This window comes from Manis javanica, chromosome 4, assembly GCF_040802235.1.
Source record: "Manis javanica isolate MJ-LG chromosome 4, MJ_LKY, whole genome shotgun sequence".
Lineage (NCBI taxonomy): Eukaryota > Metazoa > Chordata > Mammalia > Pholidota > Manidae > Manis > Manis javanica.
The window spans coordinates 83,460,480-83,473,486 of record NC_133159.1 but is presented as its reverse complement, the minus strand read 5'-3'; the positions used below and the strand labels follow the sequence as shown (position 1 = coordinate 83,473,486).

The window sequence follows — 13,007 nt, the reverse complement described above, 5'->3', positions numbered from 1 at the left end:
AGGATAAGGAGGATGAATATTTAACGGATGTTCCCTTGGTATAAAATAAGATAATCTCTGACAGATGGTGACTTTAAATGAGAACATAACAATAATTTAGAGTCGACTGGGCACTTTTATCTTTATGCTTTATAAAAAAAATTCACAAGGATGATGTCTTTTGTGTAGAAATCAAGGCTAATTACAAGTCTCAAATGTACATGTTTTCGTATATCACCTCACTTTTTTCATATGTTAAGAGAAGGCATGGATTTCCCTAGAAATATTAAATTCTTTTAGCACCAGCTATCAAGTTTGATAGGATTGATAAAGTAATGGTTACTAATAAACATGCTGTAAAAAGAGGAGAGAATACTTTCTAAAAATTGCCTTTGCTCCTTTAGAGTAATAAGATTTAAATACTGTTCGACTTCAATGATTGTTTTAAATTGAGTATTTTTGGAAAAATGTTGAGTCTTTTTTTTTTGTTTTTTTTTTTTAAATTTAGTTGAGGTGTATCATTGACCTAAGATTTGAAGGCCAAATTGGGCACACATTTCAGTCAGGAGGCAGTGACCTATAAAGAAAGGTCATCTTTCTTTTTCAACTAGCATAAATATCTAGTAATAAACAGTCGTCTGATGTCTTTGAAACTCACTGAATATTTAGGTTCTCTTTGTGTTTAGGGAGCTGCTGTAAAAACATATGGCATGAAAAACTGTTGATGGATGGGTGTCATTGCCTAAATGAAAGCTTTGAATCACAAATGGGTGTGTAAGTAGTTATTTTCTTTGATTTGTAAAATACCACTCTAAATATATATTCAAATTGAATAATATGCATAGCATAAAACAATGGCCCAGACTGCTTCATGGTGATAGTAGTAGAAGAAACATGTGTTCTATCTATGGTACATACTCAAAAGATAAATTTTGACCCTTCTCATAATCAGTAAATCCTTTTAAAAATATAGTAAATATTATCAAAATGGTCAGTGAAATATGCATATTCATTAGATTAAACATTTAATGAACTTCATGGTGTTTGAAACTTGTTGGAGAGATAAGTATATTTTTATTATATTTTCTTCTTTCTTTCTACACATTTAAGTCTGAGTTAGCTGTATTCTCATTTAATGATTTTACCAAACAACATGTAAATCTAATTCCCATTAAACAACAAAAATTGAACCAACATATTTATGTTTACTAAAGTCAGAACACCATGAAGTTATAAAATATTCTTTTAGAAATAGCCTTTTTTACTTTTCAGCATAGTTGTACATTATTTTCTGACACAAAAGTTACCAACACAGGGACTATTTTTTCAGCTTCTGTTTGTTATAATTCCTCTGGGCACACATTTTTATGTATTGGCTACCTTTTTGGAGGTATACTTTTTTTGGATATATACTTAACAATACAAAAAAATGGAGACATTCAGAAGTTGATATGGTTGACCTTAAAAAACACTCATAACAAGGCCACTTTGGATAACATGTATCAGTCTAGTCAGTCTGGTCATATGAACCCTTCACATGCCCAGAAGTTTTTAGAAAGGGGATTTTAATAAGGGAAGCAAAGGGTAGGGCAGTATTTGAACAAAGACGGTCTATGAGAGAGAGAGGTCTATAATCTGCTTTTTGTTTGTTAGCAAATTAATAGCCTGTTACTGGGTGAGAACTACTCAGTGCCTTGTACACTCCATTCCTTCAAGACAGTGTTTGGTCTTGTAAAATTTTTTTTTACAATTGTGTATATTTACAATTTTCTTATATCACTTAGAGACATAAACATATTCCCTTTTTCTGTATGTCCTTCTGTAAAGAGCAACTTCATATATTCCTGAGAGCTTTTCTGCCAGAATGTTGGCTACTGAAGAGATGTCTATATTTTCAATTGTCCGTGTGAAGAGCTGAAAATGTGTTTTCATTTACACTGTAGAAATTAGAAAAAGGAAAAGGAAAAGCAGAGCTCATACCTAAGGAAACATTTTTGCTTAGAGAGAGAATGATCACTGGGCATTGAGGTGTCCTTAGTTTTGCTGTTATTTAAATTATTCATTTCATATGGGCCATTTTAATCATTTGGCAATAGAAATTCAAATGAGATCAAGTATTGCATGTCAGATTTGCTACACCATAATATGACTCATGGACTCATGTCTCTTGCAAACTCTCACTACTACTAACAAAAAAAGAAAAATAAGAGAATAGTAATGCCAGGGTAGTGTCAATTCTGCTTCACAAGCCACATTATGTTCGTTGTTTCTGCTTTGAACTTGCTTCTCCTGAGATACCATCTGTTACCATGAGAAGTCTAATTTTACAGAAGTATGAGGGATTGTGTGGAAAAGCTGATACTTCCTATTTACCACTGTATGGGGTCAGGCTTGGGACTGAGGATAAACTACTGATCTTAAGAGAGGTATGGCTTTCCACTGAACAAGCTGTCATCTGAATCTGCTCCTTTCTCTTCTCCCAGCTTTATGACTCCCCCAATATATGATGCCTTCTTATTTCCTGAAAATAAGTAGTGTAGATTCTTCCCTCATTTGGATGTAGACCCTTTATGAGAGATAAACACCATCTCTGGGCGACATTCTCTTCGCTCCCAACCCAGCGAAGGAAGCATATCTGATGTCCTATGGTCTGAGTCAGCTTGATTAAAAATATTATTTTTAAATAGGATGACCAATACATATCCATACAAAACTAGACCATGGAGTTCTTTATATTGTAGAAGAGGCCAATCATTTATAGTTATGACTATTTCAAAAATTGTTCTTTTAAAAAGCAAAGTTTCTTATTCTAATTTTTATGTTTAGCAGCCTTGATTTTGTAAGAGCAAGGAAGGGAATGTTTGAGAGATGGGTAACACAATAACTATAAAAGTTAGTATTTTGTGCTTTTCCCTCAATCCATTCCTCTCCAACACTTGGAATTCTCCAGTGCCTGCCACGTCATTGCACATTTCTCCATATTGTGCCTCTGTTATGTTGTCCACATTTTATATTTTTGAGTCACAAAGAACCATAGCAACACCCTGGTGGTACTGTCAGCGGATGTTCAGGGAATATTGTCTCAGCCTCGATTCATATGGACAAATGGAGAAAAGGAGTTTGCCATTTATACTGCATTCAAATATTGCAAAGGGAAAACATTTACACTTTATAAATGACTTAATAAGGCAGTTGATTAATCCTGTCAATGATAGAGTATATGTACAATAGTAGCTGTGATTTTGTGACATATTTCTGAGTGGCCCCTTTTCCCCTGTGGATCTTGCCCTAGCACCACTTTCACTTTCTGTGCCTTAGTTGGAAGTTTTAAATGTAAATAGGCAACTGCATTAAATTAGCAGCTTGGTAGGCTGGAAAGAAATGTGAGTTGCACACCAGTGTCCCCAGCAAAGCAATTCCCAATGCATATACTCTACCTGCAGATATTCAAGAGCTCTCTGTGGCAGGCTTCCTGCTCCAGGAAAGAGGCAGCGGCTGGGGCTGAGGGTCTGCCATAGAGCAGGCACCAAGCAGGGTGCCAGTGACTGCGTCCAGTGTATTGTTGACCACAGCAGCAATCTGGTGCCACAAAATGGAATGGGATGGTGGTTTGTAAAGAAAGGTGAGGTAAAACGACCTGTAAAGAAGTGAGGATTACAGAAGTAGTAGAGTTGTGAGTGCATCTCCCACAGTGCGTTGTGTGACTCACAGAAACCGGACGGTATGAGCAATGCCTCCCACATAGATTGTCTTTGTTTTCAGTGGCTTAAATGGGCCTCGGTTAGTGTGAGAGGATGAGGAAGAGAGAAAGCAGAAAAGAGTGGCTGAGTTTCTGTTCTCAGCAACTTAGATTCAATCTTTCTGTCTCTAAGTGGTTTGCTTACACAGTATATAAAAGAACACCTTTCAATATTTAAGTTTTCTGCCTAAAAGCTTTATCAGGGAAGAAGGAATTAGATTGAGACATGGCTTAGACAAAAATGTGAATCAATTAATCAGAACCACAGACTGACTTTCCTAAGATCTTTGGCAACTCTCTAAATCTTTGTGAGGCTCAGCTTTCTCATCTGTAGTTGGGTGTAAAGATGCTTGTTTCTCATGAATGATGTGATTATTGAATTAAAATAATGTAAAATGATAATCACTTGGAAAGCAGATAAAAATAAAATATCATTTAGTGTTGATAAACCACATTAAAATGGTATTATTGGTATAGGAAAATGAGAGTTGACTTGTTAAAATCCCTTATATAACTTTTTAGGCTTTATTTAGAAGAGAAGCAAGTAATTTGTGTCATTATGAAGCTAAGATATTGTTTGTACCCCAGCATATTGTGAGAAATGTTAGAAATGCTCCAGGGATTCCGTGATCTCTATCACACCATCATTAGGATATCATATCCAAAGGAGACTATTTATGATGTGATTCATGTTTTTGATACCAATCATTCTCTTTGGGAATTTTGAGGATATTCTTCTTGTCCTAAACAAGACTCCAGCAGTAAAAAAAAATGCTTAGTGATATTGAAAGGATGTCTCCTTATAAATAAAAATGTGTGGTATATGTTGTATACTAAGTACCCAACAAATGTTTTTATACAAGCATACAAGAATGGATGAACAAAGTAACACATTCCCAGAGGCACCTCAGAAATAGTAAAGCTTGTACTCTAAATATGAAATAATTATATATGTTCAATTTTATGAAAAGCCAAAAATCTTAAAATCAGAAGTAGTTTTTGGTAGCAAAAATACAAAATAAAATTACTAGTTTCTGATCTTTGTGTGCATCCACAACAAAATCTGGCCATAGTGTATTTTAAATTATTGCAGTAGTTTTATATAATGGATAGAAATAGAAATCTATAATGGAGATTCAGTTGGAGGTTTAGCCATACCAGCACAGCTAGGACTGCCATGTTGTGCATAATATGGCTTGTTTTCTGGTTTTCTGGGGCTGTGTGCTCCAAGCAGATTGCACCATTAACTGCTGAGAGAGATGGCTAGTCATGCTGCAGTCATAGTCATCCTGGACATTAATAAGCACCTAGAATGATGCTTTTTGTTTCATCCTTCTAAGATTATGTTAAAGATATTATCCCATTTTCTTTACCTTAGTTGTATTCTCTTAAAGGTGTGGTATTGTCTTTATTTGGAATAGCATCAAGAATCTTTAGTTTTCTTAAAATGTCAGTGCAATTATTCCAAAGATTGAGTGACCAAGTATTTAAAGCTAAACTTACAGAGATCCATGCAGTATGACATATAGTAATTCTTTATTTGCAATTTGACAAGTTGCATGTTTCCATCTGGCTTCTTTTCAGTTAAAAGAAGGGACAGAATGAGGTTTGGCAGAGTACTACTTGCTTGGTGGAACTTAGAATATACCTCCTTCTGAGTTGACAGCTGTTGCAGTATGTTCAAGAAGTATCCGCGGTATCTTCCCTGTGGCGTCACCAGGTGCTGCAGTGCCGGAAGGATTTCAACGTGGCACTAACTCGTACAGATGTCTCTATTGTTATCCACATGTAAGAAATCTCTTGATTAAAACTTTGGGCAAACAGCAATTCAGTAATTAAACTAAGAAATATGTTATTGGGCATGAATTCTTTGTTTAAACTTTTGTCCCTTTGCTCATAAAGTTTAAACAAAAACAGAAAACTGTAGGGAACTGTCAACTTTTTCCTTAAAAGTACAATGCCAAACTTTATCACATCCTTTATTTGTTCACTGGTTTCTAATTTTTCTCCATTCCTAATTAAACTTGACTGAACATTTCACTGAAATATTTTTGTTAATAATTATGCTTAGTTCCAAAAGAGCATGAGGGTGATTATAAAGTACGATAAGTTAATAGATTTTTTTCTTTGATTCTAAGACATCACTGATTTGAAAAATGTTCTTTTTAGGAGAGCACTACTGCATTAAATGGAATTATAAAATATAACTTGATTTCAGAAGCTTACTGAAATTAAAAAATATAGAAATTAACTTATATAAGTAGTCATTCTATATAACTGGTACCAAATAAATATTATCTATTTCTAATGATTAGGATGATACTGCAAGGTAGGTGTTTTTAGCCCCAATTTATAAATTTCAGATCTGTAGTTTACCTTAGAGATAAAGTAATTAATCTGGATCCTATAGCTAGTAACAGAGTTGGTTCTGGTTCAGTTTCCAAAATTCATATTTTTTTTCTGCAGTACCAGGTATATACATAAAAATGAAAGTACATGGTACTATTAGGCCAAAGTGAAAATAAGGCACAAAAATAAATTGTAGCCAGGAGTGATAGTAGAGTACAAAATGCATGCAGTGATTTCTTATATTCTTGATAAATGGGAATCATAAATTCATATGTAAGAACTTTAGCAACTAATGCAAAAAAGGGGAAACAGTAGCCATTGGAAAAGTGAATCACTGGATCTATGGAGTAAAATTAACCAGTTGCTGCATAAAAGCTGTATGTTTTTTGGTTTGACACAAATTTCTACTGTGGACACTTAAAAAAGAGGATTCTATGTGTAAATAGGTACTTTACTTTCTAGTAGTAGTAATAGTAATAGTGTTTTACAGTATTTATTTTGGCTTATTGTAAATTCACACAATAATGTATTTATTCAGGTATACAGTCTTTTCTTAATTTTAGGGTCTCTTTCCCCTGTACTTCCTGCCAATGTGAGCCATTACAATTTTTATATCTTTTGGGTGTGTGTGTGCAATATTATAGCTTCAATAAGGGACAAATACTTTGGCTATAACTTCTAAAACTAGAATTAGAAAATAGACTCAAAATTTTAAGTTCCATTGCCAGCAAGTAATCAATTCTACCCTGGCCTCTTGGATTTATAAATGCTTACATCGTGTCACCAAAATCATTGTGTTATTCAAAAATCTAAAAATATTCTCTTAAAATATAGTATTTTTCTTTCAGGTTGCTTTCAGTAGAGCTAGTAATTTTACATTTAAAAAAATAGATAATTTCTGTACTTTTTCATCATATTCCTGGCCAAAGTTTATTTGTAAGACAGACTTTTCTGAAAATTAAGATATAAAAAGAATTGTCATAAGGTGGCAGTATGTTTCAATGATAACCATCAGTATAGAAAGAGAGCTTGTTGCACCAAATGGTTCCTTAGCCATGGTTGAGCTGTGCATAAAAATTCACTGTACCTAGGGTTTTCTGAGGAAAATTGAGCAGCTATGTCTTAGGGAGTATGTGGAAAATTATCAAAGATGGTCCTTTTTTGAATTTTACTATAATTAACTCCAAAACTGATAGGAAATAGATTTACTAAGTGCCCACTATTACATAAAGGGAAATCTTTTCCTTCGCCCTAATCCATGCCTCCATACAAGGCCACAGCAGGGGAAAGGAGTGCTTTCTGTTTTAATCATTGACACGTTTTAGTAAGAGGTGATAAGTAAGTGTACATGTTTTAAGAAATATATTTAATAGTCATTTTGAATAAGTAGTAATTAAAATTTTCATTTTGGTGATTTTGGATACAGGAGTTTTTTGGACATGGTTTAATAAACAACATTTGCCTGTGGAGAAGTGATAGAATTTAAGCTTTTTAATGAAATGAACTAAGTTTAATTTCCTGCCTTCCCACTCATTAACTTTGAGACATGGAGCCTGTTTCTTTGTCTCTGAGATTTTTCTTCTTATAATTTGGATATAATAATAATGCTGTCTAAATAAGGTCATTAAAAGATTAAATGAGATGATGTTATTATACTTAGAAAACTTGGAGATAGTTTGTTTATTATTACAACTAAAGAAAAGATTCCTATTTATTTCTAAGTATTTTCTGATGTGATCTTGAGAGAAAAAGTGGAGCTTTGTTATATTTATTTGTCATGTTATTATGATATGGCTAAGAATTGCTACTTAACCATGTATCTGAGCTAGGACAAAAGCAACAGAGAAATAAAACACTTCTTATTTGTCATCCATCATATATCAATGCTTAAGCATTTTTCATTCCTTACCAATATTATGAGTATAAAGGAAGTTACCAGGACACAGATGACATAATCTCTGTCCTTAAATACCTTCCTGTTTGGCTAGAAAAATAAAACTGGAAAAGAAATTGGAAGACCTATATTCTAGCCTCAGTTCTACCATTAGCTAGTTTTGCAATCTTAACTAAGTCTCTACAGTTCTTTTCTCTCAGTTATAAGTTGAACTTGATAATCTGTAAGGTCCCTTCTGGCACTTCTATACTAAGAACATTTCAGAGTATGAATTTGCAAACAATTAAGCACTAAATTGCAAGCTAGTGAGTGAATGTGAAATAGATGTTCAAAGAGAGGAGAAATTAGTGTGGCCTTGGGTATTTGGAATATTTTTTACACTATTTTCAAGAAACAGATTTATAGTTGCTCATAAGCAAAAGGAAAGCCATTTTCATGACTAAATCATTTTCTCTATATTGTAAGTGAAAAATAAGACATACATCACATTTAAAAAGCCTGGAATATTTTAATTTTAAAATATTAACATTTTAAATAATCTGGGTGAAAAAATTGATCATTTTGGACTTTCACTACCAATTGGTAGGTGGCAAATAATGAATACATAGGGAAGACATACAAATAAATAATTATTAATTACAGCCATTAGTAGTTTAGTCATGGTAAATGACACCAACACTTTATATGGTATTTTAGATAATTTCACTAAAGGTATATAATATCTGTCAAATAAACTTGATTACTTCTGTAAATATAATTTACATATATAGCTTTTTCCAGCCCTTATGAATTCTTAAGGAGATACTCTCACAAACGTCAAACCTTACAAAACGAGTGATAATGCTGAGACTGATGTCCATTCTAATAGCCTTCAGGAAGTGTGTACTAAATATGCATCAAAAGAAATAACCCTAAGAAAGTTTAACCAGGTTTCATCTGTTGTGCCTCAGATATATGGCACAAAGACTGCCTGCGGCTGTAGGAGGGAGGTGCTAATGCGCTCCACCTGACCCAACCACCTTACACCCGTGTTAACGAGGAAGTCGGGTGTCAGTTCCTTTATACCCTTCTGCAACTTCTGTGACACCCAGGGGCTCCGTTTCTTCACCACTCCTCCTTCTACATATGGGCAGATTTAAAAAGTCCTAGAGAAACTGGACAGGAAACCTGGGAAAATTAATCAAGTCATAGGACATTTCTTCAAAGATAGCCCCAGGAATAAAGCCATGGCACGAGAAGCAAATGAACCCTAGAAATAATGCTTGTAACTGTTTTGCACTATCTTCTGGCATCCTGGAACATACTAAAAAATTAACCTGTATGATAAGTACATAGACACGCCACATCTTGCCAGAATTTTAAGACCTCAACACAGTCATAAAGGCATGACTTCTATGAAGACAGAACAGAATACAAGCAGAGATGAGACATAACTGCTAAGAATCTAAAAACAAGTAAATAAACCCCAGGCTGGAGGCGGAAATGAGTAGAATTAGGGCTTAAAAAAATGAAATCAGTGATAAGAAGAAATTTGATCAGCTTTTAACATTGCAGATTAAAATGAGAAAGCTGAATATAATGAGATTAAAATCAATAATATGAAGAAAAAAATGATGACCCAGTATATGATTTCAGTGATTCATTCAAAACATATTATATTCTAGCTACACTAGATATCATTCAGTTGTCTATGGATACAACAATGAACAAAGCAGATACTGTACCTGCTCTCACAGAGCTGACATCCTGTGGATGGAGACAGATTTTGAACATGTCAACATAGGAATACATAATATGAGGGGATGATAAACATTATGTAAAAACAAAGCAGATGAAGAGAATAGAGAGGAAGGCAGAAACCTATGTGCCCCAAAGAGAAAGGAAAATAAGTGAAACTGAGACATGAATAAAAGACATAGTAGGGGAATATTTTCTTAATTTAAATGTGTAGCTTTAAGTAATTAATTTTTCTATTTCACTATTGTCTAGTCAAATTACTGTAGTACAATAATTAATAAAAGTCTTATCAATATCTAGGCCAGAGAGACAAACTGATGATCAAAAGCAGGAAAAAACAAATCAGCTTCATATCTTCTTTTCAATTCTTTATGTCAGGATACAATGGAGAAATTCTACCTGCAGGATTTTAAGGGCAAAATGCATTGTGGTCTAATAGTTTTTATATAGAGCCAAGATGTTTATGTATGGCAGTAATAGAAAGATATCCGTAGACATTCAAGTATTCATAAAACATACTATTTATCTAACCTATTAGGAAAAAAATTACTGGGAAATGTTTTCCAACTGAATGAAAAAAATCGAGAAATCATGGAATTTAAAATGTCTTGTACAGGTGAGTGTAAAGGACAAATATTCTTGAAAGAATAAATTATTATATAAACATGTCAATATAAGGATGATAATCTGCATGTAAAATCCCACACTATAATAATGAAGATTCAGTAATTATGGAGTAGGGAAATGAAGAAAAGTAAATGAGTATTAAATTCCTTGCATCGAAGTTCAAGTGTGCAATTTTACTTTTAATTGACCTTGAGAAAAATGTTAGCTTATCCTTTTAAGTAAAATGCAAAGAGCACAACTAGAAAAATTAAAAGGAGAATATGTCTTGTAAAATATTGTAGAGATAAAAACAAAGAAAAATGTTATGAGTCAATTAACAATGCACTGATATTTATAATGAAAAAACTATTAAAATGTTTGATAGAAACCAAATAGTAGTGAGGGATATGTAGCCATAGACAAATCAGTAAAAATTTACTAAGATACCAAATACAGAATTTAAAAAAAATTGAAATTTAATCTAAGAGATTGTACTTTAAAAAGACAATTATTTACATAGAACAAATTGATTAATAATAAATGATATGAAACAAATTAGAAAAAGTAGGAATGAGGAAGGGATCTATGCATAGATGTAGAAAATTATTTATAGCTTTATAGAACTCTAGACTACTGTGTTTTGAAATCTCTTTCAGGAAAATATTTTTGGAAACTATACATGAATTAGAAAATGTACATGAATTAGATGAATGCAATTAATTAGAACTGTTTTATGTGCCCACAAATAAAATATAAAGAGGATAAGAAACTTGAAGAAATCCACAATTACAAAATTAAATATTAGTCAAATATTTGAAAAATAAATATAACAAGTGTGGTTTATATTTGCCTTCAAAATAGGAAAACATTTTAGAAAGCTACAGAATTTTAACAGTAAAGTTATAAAAATAAACTTAAACAGAACAGAACCAAAGGTACAATAATAGTTTACACATTGTAAAATTACACTGTAATTATATATACAACGTTATTATGAACAATTGCTCATAATAATAAAATTAAAAAATCCATATATCTAACAATAGGAGATTGTTTAAATAAATCTTAATAAAGCTATACAATGTATTAATAAGCAATGATTACAAATCATGACATTCATCTATTTTTATTGACCTGGAAAAATACTTTAATGTATTGTGAAAGGTAGAAAGCAGATTTCAAAACAGGTAAGATGATTTTTTTTTGTAGTACATGTGCTTTTTGTGAGCTTATAGTCATTAAAAGATTAGAAAATGTGGACCAAAATTGCCTGTGTGGGAGACATTAAGAAATCTCTTGATTATAATATTTTTTTGCACTTTTCTGTGTTTTAAAATTGCCTATAAAAACCGTATTATTTTTAGGACAAAAACATGAATGTAAGGTTTAAAGTATCAAGTTCTCTATATATTTATTTATTTCCTTATATGTCTTATGAAATAAACTCAGCAGAAATATCTGTTCATGATTAAGATCATGAATTCTGGATTCAAATTTCAATTTCACGTTTGCTGGCTCAGTTGCCCTGTTAAATGAGTTAATAGTGACACTCGGGCAGTGTCAGCCTCCCAGGATTGTTGTAATTCACAAGTTGCTCTGTTAAAGAACCTAGCAGGTTGTATGGCATATGGTGAAAATTCAGTGTGTATTCTAAAACTACTGTTAGAGATAGAATAAAAGCTTCCCATTTCCTCCTTTGGAATTTAAAAAATTAAACTGATTTTAAACTCCTTAGCTGGTTACTTAGATTACTTATTTTCTATTCTCTCAGGAGAAGGACGCTCAATTCTCCAAGTGACTTTCCTTCAGAGGTCGTATCTTCACAGAGTTCTTTTGTTCACAAACCATCCACCTTCTTCAGAAAATCTGTCCTCTCACCTTTTCCTATAACTGTAGTGGAAGAAATATTTCTCTTCTTTCTAAGGTTACTTTCTTAACTATACCCTCATAGTTTTACCCCTTCCAAATATTGATCCCTCAAACATATGCATTTTTTGTTGTAGTTTGTATTCTCAATTCGCATCTCTCCTCTGCTTACCAGTTTTCCTCCACTCACAAACAAGCATGTGAGACACACTCTATACTGAAAACAGTTCAGCTTGACATTGCTACCCTTCCTAGTTACTGTCCTATTTATATTCTTTCTTCCTCAATCCCACTGTTCTAAACAAATCTGCATGTAAAAATGCTGTATCTACTTCCTCATCAAATACTGCTTAGCACTGAAATTGCACTTATGTTTTCAAAATGCTCTATTGAAATCATATTTTTGAAGATCACCATAGATTCTTCAAGTTCCTTCTTTATAGTTCTCTATAAAGAAAAGATGGGATAAGAAGTAGAATACTGTTGCATTAACTTTGAAGGCTGCATAACTAACTTTTCTAGTAAGAGACAGAAAAGGCATACAATTTCTAGGTTCCATCTGATCAAACATGGATTCATCTTGTCTACTATCCTCAGGGTCTTTTATAATGATTCAAAACATGGTGTAGACAGGTAAATTAGAGGGCTCTTGAGGACTTCCCATATTTCTTCCATTTTCTTTATATTTGCTGATGAGAATGAGGAACTATGAGAATGGTATATAAAGCGATGAAAAAACTTGGAGAACATCATTGGGTAGAAGACCGAGGGAGAGAACATTAGTAAATATTTATCATTTATTTTTGGTGTAGTGTGGTGAAGACTACTGGAAAGAAC

The 13,007-nt window shown here is 32.9% G+C and overlaps 1 protein-coding gene across 10 annotated transcripts in view; it reads left to right on the top strand.

The window, feature by feature from the left end:
- The window catches only part of DPYD (dihydropyrimidine dehydrogenase), an 870,115-nt gene that overhangs the window by 154,232 nt on the left and 702,876 nt on the right, over positions 1-13,007 (top strand). The window contains exon 1 of one of the 10 annotated variants that reach the window (XM_037024402.2): positions 5,310-5,506. The exons of the other annotated variants lie outside the window; for them this stretch is intronic. The gene's annotated coding sequence lies outside the window, so the exon portion shown is untranslated. Of the gene's footprint in view, positions 1-5,309; positions 5,507-13,007 lie in introns of those variants that run through there. 10 annotated transcript variants of the gene reach the window in all.